Below are 8,494 nucleotides of genomic sequence, written 5' to 3'. Positions count from 1 at the left end.
GGCGGAGGCGCGAGCTTGCCCCTGCCGCGCCAGGTGCCGGGGGCCCTTCGCTCCGCACCTGCGCCACCTCTGCCGGCCCTCGGGGCAAGTTTGTTGACCCCCTTTTGCGGACATCCTTGACTGGTCAGTGGAGTCAGCTGGGAGGAAGAAGAGCAGACGGAAGCGTGTGGGATCCTGGTCCGGGGTGCGAGTCTCCTGAACGGCCGTTCTGCCCTCTTGGACACCTTTCCAGGCTCTTGCCGACCCAGGTGAGCCAATGCTCTTAGGCACCGGCCAGCCGAGATGGGCTCGGCCCTGCGGTCTGCCTTCTGGGACCTGCTGGAAGACCGGTGCACAGAGTTCCAGAGTGGTTGCAGCCGGGCTCCGGGCAGCGCAGTGTGTGTGTGGCTTCTCTGTCATCAGAGCACTTATTCCTTCCTGCCCACATCACCTGCTCCGGTTGAGGTATTGCAGCGCACTCGGCGCCTTCGCGTGCTGCCAGGTTAAACACCCCGTTTTAGAGGCGATGGCAGGTTAGTTAAAGCGAGTTCCTCCCCATCCACCCCCAGCTTTGGATAATTTGGTCTCTGTCTTCGTCTTAATTTAGTATGAATGTGCTATTTCCTTCTAGCTTTATACTGGTAAAGCAGTGAAGCGGCTTGCTACATTTTTTTTTTCTCGCTCTGAGCCTGTGCACAGAAGGAATTGCAGGCACACAAGCGATGTTACTACCATTCTATTTTAAATACAAACACGGAAAGAAGTACTCTTGGCAGGGTACCAAAGGCGCCTGTACGCTCTGTTATGTAAGTGCTCTTAAAAATATTTGCTCATTGGTAAAGTTATGAGTGATTACCAGAGCATCTAAGAACAGAGTGTGAAGATAAATCAGTACCGTGATTTCTGCTTTAAAACCAAACTTGACTTGAAGAAAAGCATGGTCTTAGCTTGAGATACCCCTTTAATATAATATAGTGCCCTTTAAAAATGTACAAAAATCATCAGATAGAATAGTGAAGCACTTAAAAATAAAATAGATTTGTACAGTCTGATGAAAATCGGTGAGGATTCTTGGACGAAATAGTGACAAGAAAAGCTCTTGCACAGATGTTCCTGCTTTCAAACTAGTGAATGATTTCGTTTTGATACTTGATGGAAACAGTCATTGGGAGTTACCAATAATGAAAGGTCCTCCTTTCCCTCCCCAAACAAAACCTCTACTCTTATTTATGGTATTTAAATTTTTTAGGTCAGAAGACAAAAGTATCAGATCTACTCATGTCTAGCCACCTCCAGTATTTTGTTCTGGTTGGTCTCGGGTGATACCATGGCATGGCATCGGTAATGCTCCAAGCCTTCCTGCCAATTCTAACATATAGTTATTCCAGTGTGTAGACAGGTGAGACGCCCTGGAGAGCAGTGTTTCTTTTAATATGTCACTTTGTATCCTGAGGTGTGGCTACACTGGTTTAAGGCACATCAAGAACATGTGGTTAGAAATTTGGGACCAGCAGTTAGCGTAATGGCTATGTCGCTGGACTCCCACATAGTCGACCGCGGTTCGAGTCTCAGACCCGGTGGCTTAAACTCATGCCAGGCGCGTGTTCTGCATGCCCAAGATCCCGAGAGAAGAATGGAGGAGAAGGGATTGCAGCATGGCCATCCTCCCTGGGGGGTGATTTTTCCTGCTTTCTGTCTCTGTCTCTCTCTGTCTGTCTGGCGAGCGCACATGCCCTATAGCAAAAAACCTCTCAAAAAAAAAAAAAACTTGGAAGAGAAAATTGATGTTGGAAAGATGTATTGGATGTGCCCTTCCATATTGTGACTATTCTTTGACATGTTTTCTGTAAAGAATAGTTCATGTCTATGAGAGACTCATAATTCCAGATATAGTACTCCTGGGAGTCCTAAGTGGTACATTTCATTGGGCAGAGGTGACAGTGAAAGTTGAGTAGTAGTGTCAGGCTATTCCTTTATGTTGACATGATATAATGATCGTGTTGTATTTAAGATTATTTTTTTCTACCCAATTAAAACCTTAGTATGCTAATACGAATTAATAAATGAAGTGCAAAAGCTTTTATTGTTTTAAGAGTCAGAAATAAACCTGGCTGCTGAATCATTGTTTTCTGTCTTCCTTATGTCATTCCAAATATCCCAAGCTGGGAGCCGATCTTATGGATGGTTCCTGAAGGCTTATGTAAGAACTACAACTGTGCTTTTGGTACTCCATTAAACTCCCTGTTTTGGCTATTACGTAATTGACATGGAACTAGATTGTGAAAGCCACAATCGGTGGTGGCTGCACAAGCCCAGTCCCTGAACATGCACTTTTATAATGAATTGCTGCTGCCACATTAGCGGGAACCGTAGGGAGGCTGGTTTGTGAAAAAGAGATAAGAATAGTGTCGTGAGGATTGATGGAACAGGAGACTGTTATGCTTAGTGATTTTCCCGAGATTTGAATGCCGTGGTAGAAACCTCTCGAGTCTTTTATATCTCCCAGCAGAGGCGGGTTGACTGGGGAGCTAATGAATCTTAAGCTTCAGGCTGCTTCCCAGCCCCAGGGAGGGGCACTAACAACGTATTCACTTGGTCATGCCTAAGTTTATATTTGTGGTTTGGGACTCTTCTTACATAGGGAGGATGCTCTTTCCACCCTTCCACCTCCCTATTATAGAAACCTACAGTTCCACAAGCTGTGAATCTGCTTCTGTCTCCAAGTTATGTTCGAATGTTAACTTATAAAATTGTCTTTTCTTATTTTACTATTTATAAAAAGTCTTACAAGAAGATATAAAAGGAAAAGAAAGAAAAGCAATCTGGTTGATCTCGTGGCTGACTTGCTGAGAATATGCGGATTGCTGTCACAGAGGGCTGTCAGAGTGGAGCTGCGGAAATCAGGTGGTTACCTGGAGAACCAGCTCTTTGCCTTGTGATCTCCCGGGAACAGGACTTTTTTGGATCTGAGTGTGAGCTGGAGGTGGAGAAGAGCTGATTCGGGGGCGGGAAAGGGAGGAAAGTGGGTTAAGGCTTCCACATCTCAGAGGCAGGCTGCCAAGTGAAAGAGCAGGGAAAAAAACCAACGGAAAGATGCTACAGTAATAAAAAGGTAATAGGAACAGATAGCATCAGCTCACAGGAGATCTTTCTGAAGCCTCCTTTGGATCCATCCCCAGTAGGAACTGTAAACTGTGAGCAAGTAACACAGACTGAGAAAATATCTTGCAGGAAACATGCAGATTGGGAAGGACCATCAGCAGTTTCTGTGAGTAAGTGGGAGGCTTATTATATCAACCTCACCAAAGGAGGTTGTTGAGAGTTGAGGAGTTTCCCCTTTTCTTTGAAGTGATTTTTCCATCCTATTCGAATTTGGATATCTTGACATCTTATCTTCTTTACTCTTTCTTCTTCCACTAACCCCTATCCCTCATCCATCCATCCCATCCATCAAGACTCTCTCCTCGGGACCAGCAGTTAGCATAATGGCTATGTTGCTGAACTCCCACGTAGTTGACCGAGGTTCGTGTCCCGGACCCGGTGGCTTAAACTCACGCCAGGCGCGTGTGCGTGCATGCCCAAGATCCCGAGAGGAGAATGGAGGAGAAGGGATTGCGGCGTGGCCATCCCCCATGGGGGGTGATTTCTTGCTTTATCTCTCTCTCTCTCTCTCTGGCGAGCGCACACGCCCTATAGCAAAACCTCACCACCCTTCCTCCTTCTAGTAGGTTCTCACAAAAAAAGTCAAAAAAAAAAAAAAAAAAAAAAAAGACTCTCTCCTTGACCAAACTGTAGTCAGGCTCTTTGGAGCCCGCCTCTCAGGTACACTTTAACCTTGACCTGCATGAACCACAACTTGCAGCAGGATTTTCCATGGCCCACCCCCCACCAGGAGACTTGAAAACACTTTAACATGGTTTCTAGCAGTCTAAGGCCATGTGCCTGGAATGACCCAGATCTTTTCAAGTTCCTACCTGGAAAAGCTCAAAGCTACCCCCAGAGAATTTACCTTTCGTTTACTGATACAGGCCTATGACTTTCCTTTTCTTAGAGCATTTATTAAAAACTTACAATTTGTAATAAATTGGGGTCAGCAGATGGCATAGTGATTAAGGTGCTGGACTCCTACTTGGCTATCTGTGGTTTGAGTCCCATATCCGGTGGCTTGAAACTCATGCTGGGAATGTGTGCGTGCATGCCCAAAATCCCGAGAGAAGAATGTAGAAAGAATTGTGGCATGGCCCTCCCTCCAGGAGGTAATTTCTTGCTTTCTGTCTCTCTCTTTTTCTCTGGCAAGTGCACGAGCCCTATAGCAAAAATCTTTCAACAACAAAAACCCAACAAACTTACTCTTACTCTGTATTTCTCTGTCTCTCTCCTTTTTTTTTTTTTTTTGAGAGTTTTTTGCTATAGGGTGCATGCACTTACCAGAAAGAGAGAGAGAGACGGAAAGCAAGAAATCATCCCCAGGGGGGATGGCCATTGCCTCAGTCCCTTCTCTTCCATTCTCCCCTGGGGATCTTGGGCACGCACGCACACGCACCAGGCGTGAGTTTAAGCCGCTGGGTCTGGGTCTTGAACCGTGGTCGACTACCTGGGAGTTCAGCGACAGCCATTATGCCAACTGTTGGTCCCTCTCTGTCTCTTTGAGATATGCCTGTTTTTCCTACCACCCTGTAGTGTCTTTCTTGAAGACCGGAGAACCTTTGATATGTCATCGTCAGGAAAGAGAGGGCTTTATCTTCTAGTCTCTGTGGGAGGGTAGGGGCCTAACTTCGACAAGTATCGCCTAGGAATCCCAGATGACCTAATTGCATTACATTGACCAACCCCTTTACTTACTTTTTGTAACCTTCGACTTTACTCTGCTTGAGCTCACACTTGTTCTCCCTCCTAACCCCTTCCTCTCCTTCTCAAACACCCAGTTACCTGTACATGGAGTGGAGTGGAGCTCAGTTCTGTACTGTAGTAGTACTGGATAAAATCAGTCTTTACTGCCTTTACTGTTTGGCTTTGATTTTTTTTTTTAAATGTCTCAGTGCCAGGCACTGTTCTAGGCTTTAGGCAGAGAGCAGAAAATTAAACAAACAAAAACTGTGTTCCTGAGTAGCTTCCAATGTAATGGAAGGAATCAGATGAACTTGAGTAAAATAGTCACTAGGTAGGAAAGCATTATGGAGAAAAGCAAATCAGATATGGGGGAAAGGAGTGTGAGTAGAGGAATTGTTGTTTCAAGTAATGTGGCCAGGGAAAGCTTAATGAGTGAGGATGTTGAGCAGGGCCTGAAAGGAGCTGGAAGGTAAACCACATGGATGAGGCTCCTGGGAACAGCAAGGATAGACCCTCAGCCCAGAGTGTAACTGGCTTGAGGAGCATAGGAAGCTATTTCTGCAGGCACCCGTGGGGATGCACATGCTAATAGCCAGTATTTTCTCACAACAGCAGCTCTTCCCCTTCCACCACCGCTACCACCACTACTGCCATCGCCAATACCACCTGGGGCTGTGTCAGCAAATGCTGGTGTGTTGCTCTTGTGCCTTAGAAGGTGTGGTGGCTTAGGACCATGGGCCTCTCAGGTTTTGTGGATTCCTGCCTAGACCATTACAATAGTAGGAACAGGGCGAAGGCTGTGTCTTTGTTGATGGTTTCACTGATTGCTGTAGGAAAGGGACTAACAGCCAAGTTCCATTTCAACCTGGAATCTCTGCAGTTGCCCTAAGAATAAATAGAACTTTGGTGGATACAGGATGTTGGCTTTGGGAATCACATTACTCTTTCTTGAGGAATGCCTAAAGGTCCAGAGCAACTTGCTGAGAGGAATTAAGCCAGAGAGAACTGTCTGTCTTGAAGGCAACTTTTGTTAGTTAGGGTTTGAGGAGGGGAAACTGATCAGTGGTTCACTGAGGCTCCCATATGTTTAGCAACTGTCTGCTGGTTTTTAGTTACAGCTTTCCTAGATTTTAGGGGGACAGGGGTGTCTGACCAGGATGGAATAGCTGTTTACTTTTTGAAGCTATTAGCTTATAACCATTTTTTAATTTTTTTTTTGGTGGGGGAGAGGTTTTTGCTATAGGGTGCGTGCACTTGCCAGATAGACAGAGACAGAGAGACAGAAAAGAAGAAATCACCCCCCTGGGGGGAAGGCCACACCGCAATCACTTCTCCTCCATTCTCCTCTCGGGATCTTGGGTACGCATGCACATGCACCCGGCGTGAGTTTTAAGCCACCAGGTCTGGGTTGCAAACCACGGTCCACTGCGTGGGAGTCCAGTGACATAGCCATTACTCTAACTGCTGGTCCCCAATAGCCAAAGAAAAAATCTTATATATAGGGATTCTTTGGATTATTCTCTGGTGGGTAGCAGCCTGAATGAGCATAGATGCAGGTGGGATTAGGAAGGTGGCATTTATAGGAGACGGCTATTCTTGCCTTTTCTCTGTGTCTCCCATTACTTCCTGTGGTTTCTTAGTTTGCAAGTTGTTCTTACGTGCCCTACTGTGTTTGGAAAATGGGGATTTAATTATTCCTTGGTATTGGATACTCTTCTTTAGTTTTTATGAATAGGTCTTCTAATTGGCTTTGTTATATAACCAATTGATTTATATCTATATATATTATAGGAGGGGTGAGAGTCTTCAGAAACTTCATGGAAACTTTGTATTATGAAAAACTATGCATAGATTTCCAAATCATTTTGTACCAAAATAAACTCATACTTTAATTTCAATTTTTCACAAACTTTTTGACACCTCCTCATGTATATTGGTTGTATTATATATAACTAATAGTGTGTTTGTGTGTATGTGTGTGTGTGTATATATATATATATATATGAAGCTTTTGATTCAAATTTTTAACTTACATATTTTATGTCTTTACAACATACAGTATGGTTCACAAAACAGTCACTGTATGTCAAGCAAATTGAAGATAATATCATACACATCATCTTCAACCGATAACTTTCCTTGTTGAGTCTGTTGTTTTTTTTCCCTCTGAACTCACACTCACCTCCCACTGTCCAGCCCTTCTGTATAGTCTCTGATATTTGCACTTGACATCTTTGCTATTATATGTTATAATCTCTCAATTTCTGCCATAAAGTGCAGACATTCAGTATATATTGAGCAGGGACATAACAATGTCTATCTCATAGTATGGCTTGCTTTGCTTAGCATTAAATCTTCTATATTCATCCACTTTATATCAAATGATAGGATCTCATCTTTTTTATTTTTTAATGGCTGTGTAGTATTACACACACACACCACATTTTTCAATCTAGTCATCCATTCTTGGGCGTTTAGTTTGACTCTATGTTTTAGCAATTATGAATAATGATATAATAAACTTGAATGTGCAATTGTCTTTCTGACTGAGTGTTTTCCTATTCTTTGGGTAAATACCCAGGAGTGGTATTACTGGGTCATATGGTAGTTCTATTTGTAAGTTCTTGAGGGATCTCCATATTGTTCTCCACAGTCACTGTGGAGAACTAATTCACATTTCTAACAACAGTGGAGGAGGGTTCCCTTTGCCACAGCTTTGTTAGCACCTGTTGCTCATTCCTTTTTTTTCCGTTATAGTCATTCTAATTGGGGTAAGAGGTTTGTAATTTTGGTTTTGATTTGCAATTTCCTTGTTCTAAGAGATGTTGAACATTTTTTCATATGCCTTTTGGGCATTCATATGTCTTCTTTGAAAAGTCTGTTCTGCTTGCTTCCCCACTTTTTAATTGGATATTTTTCTTTTGCAGGTAAACTGCTTGCATTTTCTAAAATCTATCAGTCATTTATCTGAAACAGAGTTTGTAAATGTTTAATCCCATTACAAGGATTGTTTCTTCATTCTGATTATTGTTTCCTTTGCTGTGCAGAAGCTTTTTAGCCTGATGTAGTCCCACTTGTCTATTTTTGAGATTATTGCCTGTGCTTTAGGGGTCTTATTCAAGAAATCTTTGCCTACTCCAATGCCTTCAAGAGTTTCCCCTGCTTTACTACCAGTAGTTTTGTAGTTTCAGGCTTTATGTTTACACCTTTGATCGATTTTGAGTTGATTTTTGGTAATGGGTGAAAGATAGGGGTCTAGTTTCATATTTCTGCAGGTAGATATCCGGTTCTTCCAGCATCATTTGCTGAAGAGATTTTCTTTGCTCCACCTGATAATGTTAGGCCCTTTGCTACTGGGTGGTCTAGTGTCCTTTGTCAAAGATCTGTTGGCCATATGCTTTGGGGTTTATTTTGGGGTTATCCATTCTGTTCCATTGGTCTATATGCCTGTTTTTGTGCCAGTACCAGGCAGTTTTGGTTTTCACAGCTTTGTAATGTAATAACCTTTTAGGTCAGATAATGAGATGCCTCCTACTTTATTCTTTTTGTGCAATATTGCCTTGGTGATATGGGGCGTTTTATGATTCCAGGCACGTTTTATGATTTTTCCCCCTATTTCTTTCTTTTCTTTTCTTTCTTTTTTTTTTTTTTTTTTTAGAAGTTTTTTCTATAGGACTTCTGTGCT

The 8,494-nt window shown here is 43.2% G+C and overlaps 1 protein-coding gene across 1 annotated transcript in view; it reads left to right on the top strand.

The window, feature by feature from the left end:
• The first annotated feature begins 190 nt into the window (after positions 1-190).
• The window catches only part of LOC102471653 (microtubule-associated tumor suppressor candidate 2), a 330,024-nt gene continuing 321,720 nt past the window's right edge, over positions 191-8,494 (top strand). The window contains exon 1 of the mRNA XM_006163906.3: positions 191-248. The gene's annotated coding sequence lies outside the window, so the exon portion shown is untranslated. The remainder of the gene's footprint in view (positions 249-8,494) is intronic.

This window comes from Tupaia chinensis, unplaced genomic scaffold, assembly GCF_000334495.1.
Source record: "Tupaia chinensis unplaced genomic scaffold, TupChi_1.0 Scaffold143565_1, whole genome shotgun sequence".
NCBI lineage: Eukaryota > Metazoa > Chordata > Mammalia > Scandentia > Tupaiidae > Tupaia > Tupaia belangeri.
This window is presented reverse-complemented; position numbering and strand designations above follow the sequence as displayed.